This window comes from Microcebus murinus, chromosome 9, assembly GCF_040939455.1.
Source record: "Microcebus murinus isolate Inina chromosome 9, M.murinus_Inina_mat1.0, whole genome shotgun sequence".
NCBI lineage: Eukaryota > Metazoa > Chordata > Mammalia > Primates > Cheirogaleidae > Microcebus > Microcebus murinus.
In genome coordinates this window covers 32,851,071-32,876,141 of record NC_134112.1, presented here as the reverse complement: position 1 = coordinate 32,876,141, position 25,071 = coordinate 32,851,071, and the positions used below count along the sequence as shown (strand labels likewise).

Genomic DNA, 25,071 nt, shown 5'->3' with positions numbered 1-25,071 from the left:
TATTCTGTTTTAATCCTTTTATTTACTATTAAGCCATTTAAACTTGGATTATCTGCATTATTATTATTATTATTTTTAGAGACAGGGTCTCACACTGTCACCTAAGCTGGAGTGCAGTGGCTTCATCATGGCTCACTGTAACCTTGAACTCCTGGGCTGAAGCGATGTTCCCACCTCTGCCTCCTAAGTAGCTAGGTCTACAGGCGCATGCCATCACACCTGGCTAATTTTTAATTTATTTTTATAGAGATAGGATCTTGCTTGTTTCCCAGGCTGGTCTTGAACTCCTGGCCTCCCACCTCAGCCTCCCAAAGTGCTGGAATTACAGCCATAAGCCACCACACCCAGCCTATATTATTATTATTGTTAATACTGCTATAATTGTTATAATTTCTGGTGTTTGTGCTATGCTAGCCCATATTCGATATTATGTACTAATGTCTGCTGATATTCTGGGCAGATTTCAGATTTATTATATTTTTTAAAATGTCTTTGAACATTCCTTCTCTCCTATTGATTTCTTTATCTTGCCTTTTTAACCTTTCTGGTACAGAAGAATGAAGAAGAAGCATCAGATGCATTTAAACATATTTGAACAAAATCCTTACAGAAGATGTAATCCCATGATAACAAGTTTCACAGCTGTTGCCAAAATTCATGAAATCAATACAAGGACTGTCCATTTAGAAAGGCAGGAATTGCTTCCTGCAAGTGGCAGAGATCTTTTATGAAACTTGTGGGTGTGCTACAGCAAGACTTAGATTAAAATCTATCAGATATATATTGAACCTTGGTATTGGATATACTCATATCTATTATCTCATTTAATTCATAAAATAATATTAAATGTAGTAATATGTAATGGTTATAGAGGCTAACTATGCAAATAAGTTGAAATAAGCTCTGCTGACAAGCAGAAATACTTTAGAATTTTCCACTCATTTTCTATTTACTGCTAGAGATTTAATAGTTGTCTTATATGCCAGAATATGAATGCATAGACTTCAGCATGGAAACTTGCCTTTTGTTCATTCTTTTAGTCTAGCTTAGTAGTTCCCAAATTTGAATGTGCAACTGTATTTCTGTTCATAGTGATATATACAAAAGACTGTTAACTATACTTTATGGATGAGTTAACCCCTCTTGCAAGGTAATATTGTCTGTACTAGTCATTCATCGTGGAGCCTACCTTTCCCTCAGTACCCAAAAGATGCATCTCCTCTGTATTTCTCTATTTCCACTTTCATTCCAGCACATCGTTACTCATTGAAAAACTTGTAGATATGTTCATGAATAGGTTTCACAAATAGGAGAATGTCTTTAGCAATACATAGAATTTTATACTCTGAATCTGCAGTTGTGCTTTGATTTTATTATTGCTTTCTTGCCTCTTGATGGTGAGAAGTTAGTATTGCTTTGTTATCTTCTCCCCCTAACCTTGTTTGTAAAATTTCTCCTAAGAAGCCCTAATGATGTGAATTATACATTATGTTCATTTTGGGCAGGTGGGGGGAACAAGGAAGGGAACTTTCTTTTGTGACTTGTGCTATAAATATATTCTTAAATCTCCTACTTATGTATTTGACCCAATTTTTAAAAGTTACCTGTGTTAAAATAAAAATCAGATGAGGTTTAGTATTACAATGTAAGCAATAGTTGTTTGCTTTTATTTATAAAGTTCAGCAAAGGCCATTGCCTAAACTTTTGAGTTAACTTGTAGTAACAAGTAGTAAAGAGATTTACTACTTTTTCTCTAAGAGCATCCTTTTAGATTTACTACCTTTTCTCTATGAAAATGAATATAATAAATTCAACTTCTATTTTCAAAAGCAGAATGCTAAGACAACTCAAACCAAATGGGAAAGTACTGACTAAATGGAATGGGATTTCAGAATAGTGGCTATAGTTTTAATTTCACTGACTAGCAGATTTGAAATATTCTTGTGCAAATTTATAATTTTCAAGTAACTAATGAAATAAATTAAAATTTATTTTGTACCTTATTCTCTTTTTCATATATATATAGAAAACCTTTACCATATTGTTATTTTTGTTAAAACAGTAAAAATCATTTAAATAGATTTTCATAATACAAAAATCTTTTGTATTTACTCAAGCGGCCACCATGTTAGTCCTCTTCATTCCTTTGTGTATATCTAAATTTCCATCTAGAATTATTTTCCTTCTGCTTGAAGGACTTTAAACATTCCTTCTAGCACAGGTTTACTGGTGATGATTCCTTTCAGCTTTCATATTTCTGAAAGCATCTTTATTTAACTTCATTTTTGTAAAATTTTGTTGTATATAGAATTCTAAATTGATTTTTTTTTCCTTTTAACACTTAACAGTTTTCTCACTTGCATTGGTTTTTATGAGAAATCTGCCATCAACCTTATTTTGTTCTTTTTTATAGATACCATGTCCTATAACATTTTCTCTTTATCACTGGTTTTAAACAATTTGATTATGATATGTCTTGGCATAGCTTCCTTCATGTTTACTGTGCTTTGGGTTCATTGAGCTTCTTAGACCTTATGGATTTATAGTTTCCATCAAGTTTGAAAAAAAAAATTAGTAATTATTTCTTCAGATATTTTTAGGTTTCCCTCCTTTTTTTACCGTCCTTTAGGGACTCCAATTGCATGTATATTAGAATCACTGATGCTCTGTTTATATATTTTTTATTCTTTTTTTTTGTCCTCTATGTTACATTTTGGGTAGTTTATATTGCTGTGTCTTCAAGTTCACTATCAGTACTCATACTTAGTGTGTTTTTCGTCTCACATATTGTATTTTTCATCTTTTACATTTAATTTGGGTGCTTTAAAATCTTCCATGTCTCTATTTAAATTTTTGAACATACATAATATATTTATGATAACTTTTAATGATCTTGTTTGCAAATTTTAATGTCTTTTTCGGTTCTTGGTCAATTTTGTTTGTTTGATTTTTTTAATCCTTGCTGTGGGGATTTCCTACTTTGGATGCCTGGTAATATTTGATGGATGCCAGACATTGTAAATTTTACTTTGTTGGGTACTGAATATTTTTATATCCCTGTAAATCTTCTTGAGCATTTTTTCTTGTTTTTGAGATAAGTTTCTGAGTACTCTACCCAACACTTTATGAATTATGATGTTTTCTGGTCTGGTTGAGGGGAACAGGCACAATTCCCAGCCTTAGGTGAGCTCTGGGTACTATTGCCACTAATCCTTTCAGATGGTTCTTTTCTTGATGTTGGGTTGTTTTCTCACATGCATGTGCTTATCAGCACTCTGCTGAATATCCAAGGAGGATCATTTACAGATCTCTAGCAATCTGTGTTCAGCTCTTCTTTCTCCAGTACTGTGTCTTGTGATTTCTAGTTGCCTTGATAACCCTAGTTTCTCAGATTCATCTTCTCAATTCAGGAATTATGCTGGATACTGCCTGAATTTTCCTCTCCTGGGCTGTGATCTGAAAGCTGGGACAATCAGAAGGCTCATGTCATCAGTTTTTCATTCCTTAGAATTCACCTCATCATATTTTTCCCATTTCTCAAGTATTATTGTCCAGTATCCAGTATCTTAAAAACTGTTCTTTCATATATTTTCTATAGAACTTTTGTTTTTTAGGCAGGCAGGCAATTCTGGTCCCTTTTACTCTATGTTGATTGGAAGTGGGTGTCCTCTATTTCTTTTCTCTCTCATGTAAACTCTTGTTGGTCAATATAATTTTGGAGACCACTTAAGTATTTAATACTCAATTTAATATAGTTTATTGTGATATTCTGCTTCCTTCTTTTTAGCAGGTTCCAAATTTTATTAAATTAATACTTTGTATTGTAAATGTATTTTTAAAAATCAAGTTTGCATAGTCAATTTTATACTATATTATGTTTGATGATTCTTATCACTGCCCTAGCCATTCAAAACCATTCTTAAGGCAAGCCAGTCATAAATTAAGAAGTTAAATTTGTTGAACATAATAATTTACATACTGTTAAGTGGATAAAAGATGCTACTATAGGAAAATACCATGTTTTTAAAGAAGGATAGAAGCCAAGTAGCTTTGAAATAATATACTCTTGAATTTAGTAGATGTGAGTGATCATAAAACAGCTCATAAATTACTGTATTTTAAATTGGATCACTTTTTATGGATTTTTCCTCTTTTTTATTTATTTAAGAGGTTCTGTATCTCATGGATAGGCCTTGAGAATGTGCATATATCAGTAGTAGTGAACTAAGTGCTGGTAAATTATTTTATTTTTAATCCTATCTTGTATTTGAATGATAAAATATAGTACTGTGAACTAATACGAGAATGAAGTGTCAAAATTCAGGAGCACAACTTGCTATAGTGAATACATCTAGTTACTTTAAGAATTTTCTGGCAGTAAGGGCACAATTGACTGTGATAATTTAAAAGAATCCTTGAGGTGGTATAGTTCCATATGCTGTGGGAATATGTCAATGATTTTTTTAATTTTGTAATTTGAGTTTTTAATGCAGTCTTTTGAAAGCTAGTTGTTAAGCATGGCAAGAAGACTAGAGTTACTTTAGAATTCTTAGGAAAATAATTTTTTAAGAACAAATTAAAATTATTTTAACTTTCTTCAGCACTGTCATAAATAATCAGCACCATGAAGCCAAAACTGTGGCAATGTTACATCGCTACATTTCCAATGTTCAAGCATAAAGGTTAGGCCATATTTATATTCTCTTGTAAAATTGAACCAAAATATAAATAATTTATAGACTTTTAAGAACAGAATCTGAGTTTTAGCTAGGGACAAATCCCTAGAAAATATAGATGATATTTCTTAGCCTCCCCTGCAGCTAGGAATTGTACCGTATGACAAAGATCTGGCCATAGGATATAAACTTATATAAAGTTCAGACGCTCTGTGTCTGAAGACAGTAGGGAAAAGGGATACTGTGAGACAACTAGCAGTCTCCCCCACAGCGTGGTATTCAATTTTTTTAAGACTCTGTTCATCCATTACCTGATGAGTAGATAAACAAAATGTGATATAGCCTCATAGTGGAATATTACCGGGCCATCAAAAGGAACGAAACACTGATTTATGCTACACGTGGATGAACCTTGAAAACATTATGCTGAGTGAAAGCAGCCACACATATCAGGCCACATATTGTACAATTTCATTTATATGAAATGCCCAGAGATTAAAACTAGAGTAGTAGTTGCCAGGGGCTCAGGGGAGGGAAAATGGGGTATGACTACTAATGGATATGGGATTTCTTCTTTTGGTAATAAAAATGTTTTGGAATTAGATGGAGCTGATGGTTGTACAACTCTGAATATACTAAAAAAAATCACTAAATTGCACAGTTTAAAAGGGCAATTTTTAGGTATGTGAATTAAACTTAAAAAAAAAACACCCCAAAAACCTGTGGGACAAAACAAAAAATAAAGAGAAACTCCTTTCCACTCAAGATTCTTCATGATCTACCCTGTGCTGGGCTCTCTGGTCTTATTTCCTGGTACTTTAGTCTTTGCCCATGCCCTACCTGTCTCTCTCTCCCTTGTGCTAATAGACTAATCTACTGACTGTTCCAGGAGTTCCATGTCCTCTCTCAGTCTTATTATTCATTTATATTCTCTTGTAAAAGTGAACCAAAATATAAATAATTTATAGTCTTTTAAGAACAGAGTCTGAACTTTAGTTGGGGACAAATACCTAGAGAATATAGATGATATTTCTTAGCTTCCCTTGCAGCTAGAATATACATTTCTACCAGAAAAATCCTATCTGCTCTTCCCTTCTCACTTCCATTTCCTCAATTCCTAATTTTCTTTTGGGCTTTAGTTCATATATCACATCCTCTGGAATCCCTTCTTTTACAGCAGTGTTGGATTACTTAAGAGGGGGATTAGGTAGATTCTCCTTAGCCAAGCAGGAGCATCCTTCTAAATGAAAAGAGATTAATTTTCATGAGCTTAACCAAATTTTGCAATCAGAAATTCTAAAAAAAAGCTCTTTTGAGTGCACATGTTAGTGTTATATTTTATATTGTTTAATTTTTATTTTAAATAAAATATGGTGGGCTGGGTGTACTCAACTGTGATATTTTAGACTGAACAGCACGTCACAGTCTTGATCCTGCTTTGCTGCCTCCACTTCCCTGGCTTCTACCATGTGTAGGTTAGAAGCAAAACCATCCCTTGTCACCTTAAATGGTAACTAACTGTTTATTTTTCTTTCTTTTCGTGTAGAGACTGAGAACTTTTGAGGGATAGGTCTTGTGCCTTTTTTGTGTTTTTTTCTTTTTGTAAATCTCTACAACTAAATCCCAGAAATTCTCCATAGAAAGTGTTTGGTAAATTTTGAATAAATGAATGGATATCCTCAGCAATATCAAATGTAGGTGTGTGGGAGAGACTACTAGCATTTGCCCTGCTGAATATCAGAGATCTGAGGACTTTTTAAGAAATGCTTGTAATTAGATGGCTTCATTGAAACACAACCTGATCTGCCTCTCTCTCTTTCACACACACACTCTTTAAAAAGCTATTTCAAAAATAGTAGAAGCAAAATATGTGAGAATTTTCATTTTTCTCAGCCTGTGCACCTGAGGAAGGTGTTAGATTTAAGGCCTAAAGTGAGTATTAAAATGACACTTTCCCTAACAGATTTTTAAAGTGTTTTCTGTACTTTGCTAAACAATCTTTCTTTTTTCATGTCAGAAAATTCATGAGTTAAAATTCATGTACCAACATTAACTCCCCTTTTGGATTTGCTCATTATGCAGTAGTAAATAGTGGCTGGTTAATGTTTTCTCTTTGAAAAATGCAATTATTACTTAGTTATTTATAAATGATCCCTCCACTTTTTTACCTTTTATTTTTAAAACTAGAGATTCTTATTTCTCTTCTCTAGTACCTCATTTATCAGGTTCCTGAGACAAAAATTTGAGCACAGGTAGTTTATTTAGGAGGCCAAGGAAACATGAGTAGGAGTAAGGAAGGCTGTCAGTAAGGGATTTGTGTTAGGGCAGCTACTGTTTTGCCGTTTTGAGCAACTGAAGTTTTAAGTCTTCCCGGGAAATGAAGAAATTATGCCTTAGAATTATCTACCTGAGAAGCAAAGGAGCTGGGGTATTATAGCCTAGAACCAGTTACTGTTTAGTTGAAGACTGCTTCCAGAGCGTGTTACTCCCCAGAGCTTCCAGCTTCAGTGCAGGTCCAGAGAAAACCCTCAGGCAAAGAAATAAAAGGGTTGGCTGTTGGAAGTCTGTGGGCTTACTTTCAAGTAGTAATGGCTTGGGGATGTGGTCGATTATAAACAGCACTTACTACATATGTAGACGTTTCATCAGGTCAGCGTGGGAGGACTGCCAGGTGTGACCAGGACCTCAAGCGTTAACTCACTCCTCATATAAGTACCTACTATGTGTAAGTGCGGTGCTAGCAGATGGGATATACTAATTCACTTGTAGAGGCACTTGGCTCAGGTTTTTCATTTATAAAGATAAATTCTTTTCTTTCTTTCAAAGTCAAGAATCAAATGAGATAGTATTCCTGAATATACTTCAAAATGTTTAAAATGGTATTTCAAATTTATTATTATGCTATTTACCCAAATTGACCCCAAGAAAACAGTAGAAATGTGGTTAGACCATAAATACCTCTCTTATCAGGGATATGTTAGCCAGTCAAAAGCTTTTTTATTCTTAGGCTATGTGACTCTGGCCTCTTGGTGCAGCATGTGTGAGATAGTAAATTTATAAGTTCCATGAAAGGAATAAGGTACCATGGGGATGGTTATTTTTAGCCAGTTGGCAGTGAAGACATCCCAGGAAAGGTGGATAAAATGGACCTTAAAGTAATGGGTAGGAATTAGCCATGTGGACATAGGGAATGTCCTAGGGAACAGTGCATTCCAGGAGAGCTTTAGGAAAGTCCTAGAGGCAGTGCAGGTGAGAACCCACCCAGTGCCAGGTTAAACATGTGGGCCCATATGTTGACCAGGACAGGGTGACATCTGTTCATTGCTAACTATCTGTGTGGTCTCTGACTGGTTACTTAAGCTTTCTTAGCCTTTTTTCCCCCTAACTATTAATTGAGGATACTAGTATTTCCTACACTATAAAATTGTTGTAAAGAGATGTTGTAAGGATAAAAGAGATACGCCATGTAAAGCAATTAGAGTAGGATAAATTCCCAGTAATTTCATCTGTAGCTTTTGGTATTGATGTAGTTTCATATTACAAGTCATCCAGCACCAAGCAAAGCAGTGTTTCCCAAAGGTAATCCTACAACATCTGCAAGAAAAAAGGATTCTGATATAAAAGACTTTGAGGCCAGCATGGTAGGTGGCTCGTTCCTGTAATCCCAGCACTTTTTGAGGCAAATGTGGTGGATAGCTTGAGGCCAGGAGTTCAAGACAAGTCTGGGCAACACAGCAAGACCTGTCTCTACAAAAAATTTAAAACCAATCTGAGCAGGGTGGTGCTTGCCTTGTAGTCCCAGTTACCTGGGAGTGTGAGGCAGGGGGATTGCATGAGTCCAGCAGTTCAAGGATGCAGTGAGTTATGTTTGTACTACTGCACTAGCCTGGGATACAGAGTGAGATCTTGCCTCTTAAAAGTAAATAAATAAATAAAATTTAAAAATCTTGCATAGGCTAGTAATTAAACTGTGTTTACATGCTGTATGTTTATATAATGAAAAGCAGCTTGGAAGTATTTTAGTTTAAAATTTATTGTATATTATCTACCAAATGGTTAATTTTAATTCAAATTGAAGTGTTGCCACTATTTTAAATCTGAGATCTTCTTGATAAATGTAGTAGACTCATTTCCTCTGATTTTTAAACTGTAATGCAAGAGATAAGGTGACTCAGTATAAACAAATCCACATTGCATTCAAGCTATAATCAAATAAAGAGCTAATTTTTGAATGGCACATGATCTTACTCTGAAGAGTCAACATTACTTTCTCTAGAGTGGAACACAGATAATTCTAGTGCTAAACCTTTTGTACATTCTCCTTTGGATCAAGAATATTCCAAGGTAGAGTAGCTTAAGTTTAAAATGAACATGTATAGGAGGATTGGATGCTATGGTTAGGTAAATCTGCCAGAGAGTAGGACCAAACAATAAAAATGGATCAAAGTAGAGAAAAAAAATCAGAAAATCAATCCAGAAGTTCCAACATATAAATAATAGAAATTCCAGAAAAAAAAAATGTGAAGCAAATGGAAAGGAAGAAATCAACACAGCAATAATCCATAAGAATTTCCCAGAAACGAATTACTTGAGTCTCTAAAATGGAAAGAGAGGCCAGTGGATCACAGCTATAAGCCCAGCCCTTTGGGAGGCCAAGGTGACAGGATTGCTTGAGGCCAGGCCTGAACAACATAGCAAGATCCCATCTCTACAACAAACAGAAACAATTAGTCAGCTGTGGTAGCTTGTGCTTGTAGCCCCATTTACTCAGGAGGCTGAGGCGGGAGAATCACTTGAGCCTAGGCATTCGAGGTTGCAGTGAGCTGTGATTGTGCCACTGTACTCCAGCACTCCATGATAGGGTGACAGAGCAAGACTGTGTCTCTAAAAAGTAAAAGAATTTGAGAAACCCTGTGTACTATAGATGGACATTAAGACTTCACTTTAAAGTCACAGAAAGATATCAACAGCTCTGAGAAGTATGGGAGTGAAACCTTTTTTCCTTTGTTTAATACCATGCATTAAATTTCTTTAGTCACTGGTTTCTTTCCCCCCTTTAATGTAATATCAATTAATATTGAATGGTCTTTGAAAAAGGCTAATTTGAAGAGCTTCATGTGGTGGGCCAAGCAAGGTACCAGTTCTTATACATTCACATTAATATTGTGTGTTAATCATCCCAACGAGTTGTAAGTGTCTTTAAATAATAACACCCTTTCCTCAAAGTATTTTTTGAGATTCTCTCTCTAGGCATGCTTCTGAGCCAGTTAATTAGTCAGGCCTCCTGCATCAGTCATTATATGGTATTTTACATATTTAATTCCTCATTTTCTACACAGAATTCTATTGCTCACCCTATGATTCCTCCTAGACCTCAAATCTGTTCAGAATGATGTTTTTTTTGGCCTCACTTGAGATAATTTAAAGAACAGTCCCTAGACAATGCTGAAAGTTGACTTCCAAGGATACTTGGAGTAATGCCACCATCATTAACCTGAGCAGATAACTTTCAAGGTGAGTGGTTTTAAAAGGGATGGCAGCTATTTGACTTTGTACTTTCTCTGCAGAACACATGGTTTGTCTTTTTATAGGCATCCGAGGAACTCTTGAGTTCCTACTATGTGCTTATCCCTGTGGTAGTCTATTTGAGGCAGAAGTTCATAGTCTAGTGGGGAAGAAATAAATAAATGTTCAAAAATAACCACTATAGAAGGGGATAAATGCAGTCATGGAGGGATTAGAGTGCTGTGAAAGTACAGAGGAGGGTCTTACATAGGGGTCAAGAAAGCATCACAGTGGCAGGGATGCTCATGATGGGCCATAACTACCATGAGAACCATAGAGAAAGGGTATTCCAGGCAGAGAGAAGTACATGTGCACAGGCCTAGAGATGTGAAAGGGGGCAGGGCACTTCAGCCATGTGAGTGCAAGTGGAATGTAGACTCCTCACGGGAAAGAGGAAGGAGAGTAAGGCTAGGAAGCCAAATGGAGTCCTGACCATAAAGGGCTATGTGAGTGCTGGAGTAAAGAGTTTGGAGTTTATGGTGGACCACCCTTGATAGGTTATTAAGCAGAGATGGCCATAGTCTTAATTTTAAAAAAGTTTTGTTTTGGTGCCACTATGCGGTTGAGTTGTCATGGGGAGAGACAGGGGCAAGGCACTCAGCAGGCTACTGCAGTGGTCTAGCCAAGAGTGAGTCTAAACTAAGGTAGTGGGTGTGATGATGGGGAAGAGGAAATGGTTTTGAAAGACACTGAAGAGATGTGGAGGGGAGATGATAAGGAAATTCTGGGATTCTTTCATGTGGGGCAGAGTTTGGATGTTGGTATCATTCATTGTGATCAGGATTCAAGAGAGAAGCACATTTTAGGGGACATTCATTGAGTTGTGTTCTGTACCTGTTGTCTTTGCAATGCTTGTGGTTATTTGTTTGTACCTTCATTGATTCCTAGAGTGAGTACTCTGTGCTAGATTATGTGCTAGACTTTGAGGATATGGCACAAAGAGTCAGAATGTTCCATGTGCCTGGGAAGCTTACAGCTTTGTGAGAGAGACAGACACAAATAATTACCTAACTAATTACTTAATTAGTAAGTATATAAGAAGGGGACCTAACTTGTAAGGCAGTCTGCAATCCTTTCTGGAGTACAGCAGAACAGTCTGGTCTACTAAGTGATAGAGATTTGGGAGTCATTGGTGAATAGTTGCTAACTGAAGTCATTGGTGAGATTGCCCAGACTGGGTTTGCAAAATGAGCAGAAAAGGGGGCTGACATTAAAACAATGTGAACATTTAAGGAGAATGGTGGATAAATAAAGTCCTAAAATGCACTGGAAAGGAACCACAGGGTACAGTTGTCCCTCTGTATATGTAGGGGGATTTGTTTCAGACTCTCCTCAGATACCAAGATCCATACATACTCAAGTCCCTTATATCAAATGGTGCAGGATTTGCATAAAAACTATGCATATCCTCCTTTATTTTAAAAATCACATCTGGATTACTTAAACATCTCATACAGTGTAAATGCTGGGTACATAGTTGTTATGCTGTATTATTTTTTCAATTTATATTTTTATTGTTGTGTTATTATTTTTTTCTTTCTTTTTTAGAATATTTTCCATCTGTGGTTAGTTGGATTCGGGGATGTGGAACCAACTGATACAGAGGGCTGAACATAGTTGAAAGGGTTGGGAATATTGCAGAAAGGTAAAATAAAATAAGTGTTAAAAGGTTCTATGGCTTTTGGACTGTGAGTCCATGTGGCTCTAACAATAGCAGGTACGATAGAATGGTAGATGTGCAAGCCATATTTCCATCCAGTGCTGGATCTAGCTTATGCTGGTTTGTGAGAGCTGAATTATCAAATATTCAGGAGTTATGCAAGCTGATTTTTAAACATAGCCATTATTAAAAATTAAATTATGTATACTTATTTTAAATCAATTATAACATATTAAAATAAATGTAATAAATAAATATTAAAAACTCATCCTTTCTAATTATTTTACTATACTTTCCTATTATCTATGCTCTTAAGGTTATTTGTTTCTATTTTATCTTGATGGTGGGTGTATTATACAAATAGTACGCTACTGCACATTTCTTCTCAAGTCTGTGTTCATTGACTTCATGTTGTTCTCTTGAAATTAGCCATAGTAAGAGTATTTACACCATGAAATTGGCAAATAAATGCCACAAATCAGAGATTTTGTTTTGTTGATTTTCTTTTTCTTCTCCTTCTTCCTGTTTTTCTTTTTCTTTTTTTTTTTTTTTTTTTTTTTTTTGAGACCAGGTCTTGGCTCTGTTGCCCAGGCTGGAGTGCAGTGGCGATCATAGCTTACTGCAACTTCAAACTCTTGGTCACAAGTGACTCTCCTGGCTTAGCCTCCCAACCCAGGAATACAGGCATCTGCTACCATGCCTGCCTGATTTATTATTATTATTAGTTTTTGTAGAGATGGGGTCCTGCTGTGTTGCCCCAGGCTGATCTTGAACTCCTGGCCTCAAGTGATCCTCTCACCTTGGCCTCCTAAATTGCTATGATTACAGGTATAAGCCACCTTGACTGGCCTATTTTGTTGATTGTCTAGACTTGAGAAAGTGATAGAGAAATTGTTAAGAATTTGGAATACAGTTTCAGTTGTTGTTGGATATATATCAATTACGTTGTGACTGGCACAAAAAATTGAAGAAATATTATTTCATTATTTTTCAAACTATTATCCAATTCAAGAAGTTGCTCCCTTTATTGATAAGATAAATGTCTATATATATAGTCATTCTTTCTTTTTCTTCTTCTTAATTAAAAAGAAAATATCAACCAACATTTCTGTCAGAACACAACAGTAATTATAAAGGGAAGCATTTTGTAACAAACAGTTGGCTATTTGGAATTTACAACAAAGGGTATTGTTAATATATATTTTATTATTATTTATGAATAGTGTGCTATATCTCCTTTATAGCAGTACAATTTATAATGAACACATATATGTTTATAGACATAGACAAACACATACACACACACTGTCATTTTTATGAGAGCCAGTTGATAAGCATTTACCGGCACACAATGGCTGTATATATATATAGATTGTGAGGTAGCTGGTCATGTCTACTTTTTTTAAAAGTATGGCAGAGAAAGGATGTTCCCTAGGCACTAGGTAGATAGGTAGTTAGGTAGTGAGAGAACATTGCCGATTTAGGGGGCTTTTTTTGTTTGTTTGTGTTTTAACTTGAATGGGTTTGTAGCCCTAAAGTGAGGAGCCAGTAGAGAGGGAGAGATGGATGACGGTACAGGGGAAGGTGGATATAAATGTTGGAAGAAGATAACAAAGAAATAGGAGGAAATAATTTTCTCACAATTTTCTATTGCGAGAAAATTAACCTTGAACACAGGGAAGACCCCTATTCCTGTCAGGATGAGGAATGAAGAACCAAAGATGTGATAAATTCAAGTACATGTACATTCAAATCACTTACATCAGTGAATTGAAATTTAAGAAACAGGCAGAATGAGCTCAAGAAAAGAAACTCAGAAAGATATCAGTTAATTTATGAGTAAATTACAGAATAAGAGGTGAATACTGTCATTGACCAGGGCAGGTTTTCGTGGTGATTTAATCTCTGAAATATTATGCTTTATTTTTAGTCTGCTTTTTTAGGCTGAAATATTTAAATAAAAATGAGAGACAATTTAAAGGCGCCTCATTGCATTAAAATGCCAAGTATTATTTCTCTTACTTAGCCCTACAATGGAATGCTACATTTCCATGGACACGGATTGAGTTTCCACAAGATGATTAGAAATGGGATATAATTTGAGGTTGACTAAACTGCATTCATTGCATGCATGGATAGTTTGAACACAAGGTAAAATGTTATCCAGACTGCTGAAGAAAACAAGTCTTATTTTGGAACATGACTTTCTTCAGCATTATAATTTATGACTTTTTCACTTGGATTCTTGCTTTTAACACACTCTTATTTATATATATTCCTCAATCAAAGAAATCCGCAACATTTTGCTTACACTATCTTAGTTCTATTAGTTTTCTACTATTAAAATTTATAGTCTTTATTTTTCTCTCAATTGAAATATGGTAAAATACAGAGCTATTTCGTATTTGCATAGTACTTTAAGATTGCAAGTCTTTTCAGATCTATTTTCTGAAATATATATTAAATAATTATCTTAAATATTCAGAGATATCCATATTGTTGATGCGAAGTATGGGTGTTGATATTGAATATACATGGGTAGTCTGCCCTTAGTGTGCTATTATATAATAGCTGTCAGTTTTGAGTCTAACACTAGTTACCCTCCCTCTCTTGCAGTCTAACAGCACCTCAGACATCTGACTGAGATCTCAAGACTTTGGAAGAATAATCTCTCACTCTGTGTTTTTAGAGTTAGAACACTGTTGTTGCCCTGTTCAGGGAGCTGGTCTTTGTGTTTGTTGATTGATGCATGGTTGCAAGATGCACTGCTGGTCTAAACATCATGTTCAAGGTAGAAAAAGAAGAAAGGATCAGGACAGCATGGTCCAAGTGTGTATCCTGTTAAATCAGAAAAACAAAAGCTTTAGAGAGGTGTCCTCAGGACAATTCTGCTTAGACCTCATTGGTACCCCTAGCTATGACAAAGTTTGGGAAGGGAATGTGAATGTTTAGCTTCCCCATGTCCCTAGACAACAACAAAGGAGAAGTTGATGGCAAAAGGCTGATTAGCAGTGTTTGCCATAGGGATGATCTAGTTCCAGCTTTGCATTTCTATTATCAATTTTAGGCTGTCTCACCTGGAAAGCACCCTTTTTTGTCTCCTTACCTGCATGCCTGGGAGAAACTTTGTTGACCTCCATGTAGACTTTGTTTTTAATTGGTAAGTAAAGATCTGACACAGTCCCTTCTGGAGGAGAGGATCCATTTTTCAACGTCAATTTAGATAGAGCAGTCCAGGAAGTAAGATGCAATCCTGGACTTGAAAGAGAACCGATATTAATGGCATCTCGGTCCCAAGCATGGCTGCCGAGAAGGCTCCTGTAAAAAAGATGAGCAAAGAGGAAAGTAATTTGAGAATCTTCCTGATAATACTTTTTATATCCAAATGCTATAAGCAAGTATAGCTGCATACATTGCTGGGTCGTTTTCTGGTTTGTGTGGGACTGTACATCAAGACTTCTTGTTTGGAATACGTTCGTCTCTTTCTTTGAAGCTAAAAAACATGAGAAAAGAGCGAAATTTAAAGCAACTGTTTGTTCATGTGCTACCTTGGGAGCATTGAGAATAGATTAGAAGTGAATAAATTTATTTCTATTATAAAATCCAGTCTGGATCACTCTTATGCTATTCACATTTGCAAAAATATAATACTTCTGACTCTAGGCACAGTATAATTCTTTGCTTTAGATTTGTGAGAATAATTTTTAAGTGACAAAAAATTGGCAGTATAAGTAATGAAAAGCCAATTGTTATGTTATTTGCAAAATTACATTTCATAATGAAGATATAATGAGATATACATTTTTCTGAGATCTTAGTGAGTTCTAGTATTGGGTTAAGTGATTCAATAGATTACATTATTTTATATCCTTGAAGAGGTTACTATTATTTTCCTCTTTTGAGGAATTTGATGCTCAAAGAAATTAAGTTCCTTGCCCAAGGTTTCAGTGCCAGTAACTCATAGCAGCTGTACTCTGAAGCCAGGCAATGTGCCATACCTGCCAGCTGTGGACCTGTGCTCCTAATAATAATAACAATTCGGCATTATGCCAAAGATTTTATAGTCATTTAATCTATTATTCATTATAATCCTAGAAATTGGTACAATTATCATTGTTCTTGTTTTATAGCTGAGAACAGCTTTGGTATAGCTGTCTCAATTTCTTGAAGCTTCCAGGGTGAAAGTGTGGCTTCAAACCTAGGCAGCCTCACTCCCAGCTTAACCACTTCACTACACTGCTTATATGTAGTTAGTCACATGTTTGACTTGTATCTCTGTAGTTTCCTATAAAATGTTATGTTTATTTCTAAAGAGAAAATTTCACATACATTTTGAAAGTCTAGAAATGCCTTCTCATGTTTCTCAACACTTTCATACTGTGAGATAATTTCCCCCTGTTAGATCAAATTTGGTAGCTATTTTTCTGGTGTACATTAATGAAAATTGATATACATTGCTTTGTTTCTTGCACATATGACCAGAGCTTACATTAGTTCATTTTTTAGGCAATTGAATTATTTTTATCAAAATTAAGTTTATATTAGAACAATTCCAGAATGAGAAATCTGACACAGAAATTTGGCAATGATTATACCTGACTGGAAAAGTTATGTTTTATATTACTTGCTAATGTTTTCTGATAAGTGTAAAGTGATCAGTTTTATTTTGCAACTACCGCTTTGTTTAAAGGGTATTTATCAAAAGTACCATGTTCTCCCTTATACTGTGAATTAGGACTGGAAAAAAATTGATTGCTATTCAGTCTCAAAAAATAATCTACCTCATTATAGGAACATCTATATGAAATTATAGTTCATTCTAGATGAACAGTGCTTTGATTTGGGTTCCAATATATGTCACATAAAATAATAAGAATTTGTTACATGAAAAAAATCAACTCTGTCTTATTCCAGGCACATTTCAAAGCCTAACTCCCCGTCACCAAATTCAGTGTTATACTTTACAGTGATTGACTCACAAGAGAAAGATCTGTGACTTCTATCTTGCTGCATGACCTTGGGGAGAATTGGCTTAAATGTATGAAAGGATATTTCAGGTATTGACTTGGGTTAAATAAATGTGCTAAATTTGATACAGTGACTGGGAACTGTTTCTCACCACATGGAACCACTAATGAGCTTGGGAAGTAAACATGGTTAAATAGGCATAGTTACCTTTTTGTTATAATAATTCTGAATTGGCCTCTTAGCATGAATAGCATTTCAGTGAACCTCACTTTTGTAGCTTTAGAACTGACCAAAAAACTCAAACCAAACAATGGCATAATAAACCATTTCCAGGTGAGAGAGGTGTAATAGGGTGAATTGTGTTTCCTCAAAAGATATAAGTCCTAACTCCTGGTACCTGTGAATGTGACCTTATTTGGAAAAAGAGTCTTTGGAGATATAATCAAGTTAAGTTGAGGTCATATCGGAGTAGGATGGGACCTTAATCCAAAGTGACCGGTATACTTATAAGAAGAGAAGAGAGACAGAGGTACACAAGGGGAGAACATCATGTGACAATAGTGGCAGAGGTTGGAGTGATGTGGCTGCAAGCCTAGGAATGCTGAGGATTGCCAGCCACCACCAGAAGGTAGGAAGAGGCAAGGAAGGATTCTCCCCAGAGTCTCAGAGGGAGTGTCACTCTGCTAACACCTTGATTTCAGACTTCTGGCTTCGAGGACTGTGAGAGAATAAACATCTGTGGTTTTAGGCTGCCCACTTTGTGGTACTTTGTTACAGCAGCCTTAGGAAACTAACCCAGGTCAGACTGCAGAGATGATGGAGAGAATGAGAGTTGGCAGTAATGGTAGGTGCTCTGTGGATTTGCTGTTTCTTCTGTGGTTTCATATGTTCCTTCCTTTCCCCATGTTATCGTACATAGCAGAAAGCTGGGTTCTGTTTCACCCTCCATCACTTTGCAACATTACTTAGGGGTCTCATTTGCCTCATTAGTGAAGCGAGGATCTCAAACTCTTCTGAGTAATGATCATAAGCAACATTTATGGGATTTAACCTTATACCAGGGCCAGAACTCAATACTTAACAGGCACTCTTTTATTTACTCTTCACAAGAATCCTATGAGGAATGTGTTATTATTATTATATTATTATTATTGTTCCCTACTTCACAGATGAGCCAAATAATAACATTTCTCTGTGAATTCTCACCTTGCTTTATCCCTTCAGAGACTTGAACATGAGAGTCAGAGCTGGAATATCGTTAGTCTTTATGGTTCTTTGACAGAAAAGGTGATAACAGATACCTAACTTGACTAATTTGGGTAGAACAGGGGTGAAGGCCATTGGAAAGTGATGTTACATCAACATGGTATGCTCACTCTGGCCATGTCACAGTTTCTTCATGTATAGAACACACGGTATGTATTTTATTTTTTTTTAAATTCTCTTTCTTCATTATACTTTCCCCTTTTTTTATTGTGAAAAAAATGTAATATATTTTCCAATTTGCTTGATAATTTCACTATTGGATTTACTTAAGATAGGATATAATAGAGGAATTTAATAATATATCTCCAATTACTGACATTCACTATGTGCTAGGCACAGCAGTAGGTAGAGCAACCTATCAGATGGGTGATATTATTATTCCACATCTTACAGACTAAGCCTTAAGTAACATGGTCAAAATTACTGGCCTTTAAATCCTTGTCTATTTTGTCTCCAAAGCCTATTTTTGTACATCTTTGTTAGGGAAAGCCATTACCATAGTGACATGGACTAATTTATCACATTAGTAATCAACTCGAAAGCTAAACATCCGGACTGTAAGAGGATATTGGCCAAGATAGATAAGTATGGGAAATCAGGACACACCTGAAACATGGGGCTGTATGTAAGTAGTCCAGGTTTGAGGAAGGAGCATAGCATATGAGGACCCCAGGTGTGTCAGCATGGGGATATCAAAGATGAACTTGGCTTCTTTCAGAATATTTTATCTAAAATTCTTCTGGAGTTTGACTAATTTCCTTAATTACATAATTAAGGCCAAGCAAAAATTGCATGTTTCCTACTTAACTTTTTGGTTGCTTATATTCTCTTATTCAAGAACATGGTAACAAACTTTATGCTCTATCCCTAACATAGACCTTTTAGTAAATGGTAGGTTACTATAACAGGAAAGATGCTATATCTGAAATCAAACTTCACAATAAGTCCATTCCATGCTCCATCCTGTTTCCTTGGAAGTTATAGACACTGTGTCACGTGCCTCTAATACTAAAAATTCTTAAAAAATGCAGCAAGAAGTAGTGTTTGAGTAGGTCTTAGAGGCAAAACTGATCTGACTAGGCAATGTATGTTGGTTAAGTGAAATATGAAAGACTGTTCTATCTCAGCTGAGGATATTTGCCATAGAAAATGTTTGTTATGGCACAGTGGAGAGACTGAAGCTACTGATTTCTTCTACCCAAACTTGTCTTGGTTAAATTTGTCTTCTGTCTACCAGACCCTAGAGAACTGTCAGTCTCCTGAAGAACTGGGCTGTACAGTGAAGGAAACAGGAAAAGAGTTTGAGGAGCTTAGCCAGTTGTCTAGAGGGATTTAATAGGAAAACACACTTGGACAGTGAATAGAGACTGGAAAATCTGACTGTCTAATTTGGGTTTTCCCAGCATACCTGTCATGGGGAGGTGAAATATCTGTTGAATTGGGAATAAATGTGTGAGTATTTTGGTCACAGATCTGCTACAAATTGACATTATGACTGGGATGTGGTGCTTTGTGGCCATGACTTTCTCCTTGTATGAGAGCTGTGGGTTTCTACATTCCCTTTAACTTCTCCCAAATTCCTTTTCTGCTTACTAGACCTTATGTGTCATATTGAGAGTGCATTTCATTGAGTGTTGGTTAATCCTTGGGATGTTTACCATTACCTTTTCACGCCTGCCATCTTTGCTGCCTAAGAACATTTTCAGGGGTAATATTTAGGAAGTCTGAAATGTGGATTGTACCAGTTTTTATCTGGAAACCATTGTCTAATGGATAATGATAATGGTGACTGTCATCTATTCAACATTTATGATTGGCCAGACAACTCACCAGATATTCCACAGGAGAAGATTTTGCCCCTTGGAACATTTGGCGACATTCTGGAGACACTGAGTTATCACAACAGGAGGGAGGAGTGTTACTGGCATCTAGTAGGCAGAAGCCAGGGATGCTGTGAAACATCATACATACACAGGACAGCCTCTCACAACAAAGATTTATGTGGTCCACAATGCTGGTAGCACTGATATTGAGAAACCCTGCTTTACATCCTCTCTGTTATTTAATAAATATAATCTTGATGGTAGAAGATGTTATGCCCATTTTATAGCTGAGGTTCAAAAAGTTTAAGTAAATTCTTCAATGTCAAGCAGTTCATTAAAGACAAAGCCAGCATTCCATCCCAGTCTCTAAAACCATCCCTCTTAATTTGAGGGATGGTACCCAAACACAAACCTTTTCATTTTTACTGCCTTGGAAAGTCTCCTTCACCGTAGTTTCTTCATTTTGAAAATGAGAAGATTTTCTGTCCTTTAGCAGAAGTTTGTAGTAGTATATTTGGGTGGGGGTAGGCAGTGGGGAGAAAAGATAGGGGGTTTGGAGATTTTCAAAAAGTTGAGGTATTATGCTTAAATGTAATATTTTTGGCAAAAATCTGTAGTCATAAGCAGTGTGGGTGAAATACAAAATGTATATTTAGACTTTAGTGTTGCTCATACATATGCATTGTTTTTAGATTAAGAATGAGAGCTTTTAGTTTTTGCTTCTCTTTGTATCTTTCAAAAGCAATTTGATTTGCTCTTCCCTTCGGCATAATGGTGATTTGTAGAGCTTGCTGGTTGTTGAGAAATCGAAGACACTTTGTGGGTACTTAAGGATGAGAGTTTACTTCCAGGCTGGCAGTAAGGTAGATTTTGGGTTTTGGATTTAAAGCATAACAGAAGAGATAGAGATGTGAGAAAGGCCAAACTGCACTTTGGGGAGAGAAGTGACCCACGAGTGAACTGTGTTTTATTTACATCTCTGGTCACTGATAAATCTCAATTTCAGGATAAACCTTCGCAGATAAGTAAGGTTACTGGATGGTAGGAGGTGGGGAGAAGTTAATTTAAATTATTGTATTTGGAAACTTACATTTTATGAGTGGGAAGTGTGGTTTAGGGAAATTGGACACCACTGCCTCTTCTATAATATTAAAATTTTGCCCAACTGCCTTTTGAATAGTGTATTTTGGGACTTGTACATAGAAAAATATAGACAACTGCCCTGTGTAGGGTTATACTTGCCCCCAGAGTTTTATACTTGTACAGAGAGTCGGGTTTTATTCTGGAGACCTGTGGCAGCAGCTTCAGTTGCTTTGCGCGATATCAGCACACAGAGCAAAGGCACCTCATTGATTTTTCCCAGTGTTCATTCTTTTAATTGATAGATTTAATAAAGAGAGAAAGGACAGGATGTGTATCTAATACAGCCCAGGTAAGGCAAGCACCAACATAATATGCAAATAAAACACTGAAATTATCTAGAGAGGAGTTGAAAACAGCTTTTAATCAACATTCAATAATTGAACATTTTAAGGGAGTAATACACAGAGATGTGCTCAGTGTGGCAGTCAAGTTAACCGAAAGAATTAATTCCAGCTTTTCAACATTAATTTCAAAGCATTAAGGGAACTGAGGTCTAACCCTTACTGTCTTATATTAACTGTAGTTACCCTTATTTTTACAGGCACAACTAATCATTGTAATTTATTTTTAAGTTAAAACAAAAGTTATTGTACTATTGAGAGTAGTTTTGGATACTCTGAAACAACAGTTCACAAAGAAAAGATGAGAAGATCTTGAGGAAAAGATGAGATATTTTATATCATATCAAACCCTGATTCAAACAATTGAATTGCAATTGTTAATATGTGTTTCTTTTTCAACCTTTTATGAAATGAAGCTATCCCTGTGTTTCTTCAACACACCAATTCCCCAGAAGCCAACTTCAAGATCCATGGTTTCCGCAGAATTTAAATACAAGTAACAGTAATTACAGTATTGAAAAAGCCCCCATAGCATTCAATCATATTTTATTTAAGGTAGGGAGAGATAAGTTAATTCATTTTCACAAGCAGTTGAAAGATTGTACTGGGACCGACTTTCTTTAGAGACCATATGCCTATTTACCAGTAGAATAAACTCTGGTTGTCAGTTATGTGTGTAGGTTGGTGAGAATTTGGATATGTTATATGAGGGCAGTATTCTTGTAGGGAGAGAAGAGGATGGAAAGTAATGGAACTGACACTGAGGCTTCAGGCGTAGCACAGGGAGATGCTGTGGCATGCAAATGTCACAATGTCTCTGAGACCTAGACAGTTTTAATTTCATTTTACAGCTGAGGAAAAAAGCCATAACTAGGAAGTGTTTTTTCTACTATAGTCTTATCTGAAGCAAGAAATGGACATTTTTTGTTGTTGTTAGGGGGCCACGTTGTAATTGTTAGTTGACTTGAACAAAAAATTCTAAGGATTTGGGTCCTTAAATACAAAGATTTATGCTCGTTAGAGTGTTTTCCTTTATTTGGGGGGAAAGGTTTCATATACCAATTCAAACTACTGCTTTAAATATTTCCCAGTGGCCCTAAAGAGACATTGGTTATAATGACAGGTTTTGGCACAATGGGTGATTATTTCCTAATAAGTGGCCCTGTTTAATTTGTATGGTAACCTTTCCTCCAACAGAAAATTACTTTAAAATAGAATCTGGTAGGCTAACTCAGTTCTGATTTTGCATTGTTATTTGGTACTGCAAGAGGTCACAACCCCCTTTTATTCAAAGCTATTTTATCTAGAATGACAAAGGAACATTTGTCAACTTAAAGCCAGAAGTCCAAATGTGATTTTTGCAGCTGATAACTCAGCTTCATCCCTATGTATTTTAATTATAAATAAATGTGCAACCCCCCGATTTAAAACAGGTTGCATTCAAAAGTTCATTTGGAATAGAGTTGTTTAGAGTTTGAAACATTTTTCCATAGAAACAATGTTAGGTTTCCAGGCCAACCCACAAAAGCCTACTTAAACCATATTGTACAATTTCTGCTCTAAATCATCATGGGGCCCACACAACATATATAATCATATTTCTATTGGGAAAGTGCCTTTGGAGTTTAGCTGGGAACAGACTAGAACTTCACTGGAGTAGAACTGGGTATTTTAAAGTCCTCTTGCCATTTTGGCAAGGAGAATCAGGACTTATTTTCCTAAAATGTTAGCTATGGTTTCCATGACCTGGAGTGAAGACTGTTCTAGTAGGATGAGAGCTAAGGTGGGAACAGGGCATCTTCCAAGGGTGGGTACATGATTCAACACACTTTGGGCTGCAAGCAACAGCCTACTACTGCACTTGAATAGTAGAGTTTATTCTTTCACATAAGAAGTCCAAAACATGCAGTCCCAGCAATAGTTAAATTAACAGCTCAATGAAATCATGGTTCCAAGTTACATTAGGTTATTTGAATCTTTATAACCTCATGATTATAAGATGTCCACTAAAGCTATAAGAATCTTGTGCTCACATAACAACACCCTAAAGGTGAAAGAATGAGGAGTGGTCTCCTAGTCTTATTAAATAGGAAAATACTTCCCACAAGACCATCCCTCCAGCAGATTTCCCTTTACATATCATTGGTCAGAACTCTGACTCATAGCCTGCCATGTGGTCAGATTGGTTTAAATCACTGGTCCCCAAGAGTCAGATTGTGAGAAGTGGCTTCTAGTCTAAGTTCTAGACAAATTATAGTTCCATCTTCTAGGAATGAGCCATTTTCTCTGAGCATGTTGCCAAGGTAATTTAGAGATCTGTGGACAAAAAATAAGCTGGAATATCTGTTAGGTGAATGTTATCCATGTCTTTTACACTGTCTGACACTGCAGAGTGAGGACTGGGGCAAGGACTAGGTCATAAAATCTGAGTTTTTATTTTTGCTCTCCAGCCAATTGTGTGATCCTGAAAAAGTCATGTGGTTTCCCTTCCCATGCTCCAGTTTCTATAAAATAAAGAGATTGGATAGATTAGTTTATTCCTCAGTTTACTCACTCAACAAATGTTTTTGGAGCACCTACTTTGTTACAAGCAATATTTTAGACATGGAGGATAAAATAGTGAACCTACAACAGTCCTTCCCAGGTGTCATATGTTTCTCTGTGATTCTGTGTGAGAAGCTGTGGTCCTGGTAAAACTATGTGGATTGGGGTAGAGGTGGTGTGGACAGATAAAGCCTTTTGCTAGTGCCTTTAGGGGGAGTTTCTTGGTCTTGCCCAGTTCATATCACTTACTATCTTTTGAGAATCCAAGACATTGATCTTTTATCCCTTCCATTTGCCCTGCCCCCCAGCTGTTTTTGACAGGGTTTCTGTCTTTCTGTGTTGTCCAGTCTAGAACAATATACAGTCTCACTGCATTTCTTAACATTTTTGCTTCTGAGCCCAAAAGAAACAGATAACCTGACAGGTTTTTTTCTCAGCATTTTTGTTTGTTTGTTTGTTTTTAATATTGTTACCAACAGAGGAAATAGATAGTGGTGGTTTTGGGGAGGGAGTTTTCTCTGCCCTTCCCACTTCCTTTCCCTTAGACCTGTAGAGAAAGGTAGAAGTGCATAAAGATAATAATAGTGTTTCCTTAAGTTCAGAATACTGTGATAAGATCTACTTATATTTCTGAGAAATAACCAGTTTTGGTGAGGAGGAAAATGAGAAACGTGTACTGGAGGAAATTCACTGGTGTCTGAGAACAGCTGCGGGTGTCCTGGGGAATGAGATACCCTCCTATCTTCTCTCCATTGTCTCAGCCATGTCTGTTCCTGCCACAGGGAACTGAGACAGGATCAAGGGCTCTGAAGGTAGCATCAGAGATTTCAGTGCTGTGAAGGAAGGGGAGGGAGATGGCAAAGAAATTCTCGACTGGGAGGATAGGTAACCCACGTTTCTGGGCCTATCTTGTATGTCTGTTTTCCGAGGGGAAGTATATATATGAAGTCAAATGCAGCAATAGGATGAGGAGTGGCTCATGATGAATATGTTTGTTTCTTAAGTAATGATAAACTCCAAAGCCCTATGATGATTTTAATGACTATGCTTTTTAAACCTTTTGGGACATGTAAACAATCTAGAAT

At 36.2% G+C, this 25,071-nt stretch overlaps 1 protein-coding gene across 11 annotated transcripts in view; it reads left to right on the top strand.

Moving 5' to 3' along the window:
- HDAC9 (histone deacetylase 9) overlaps positions 1-25,071 on the top strand; it is an 873,646-nt gene that overhangs the window by 10,422 nt on the left and 838,153 nt on the right. The gene's annotated exons all lie outside the window — the stretch shown is intronic.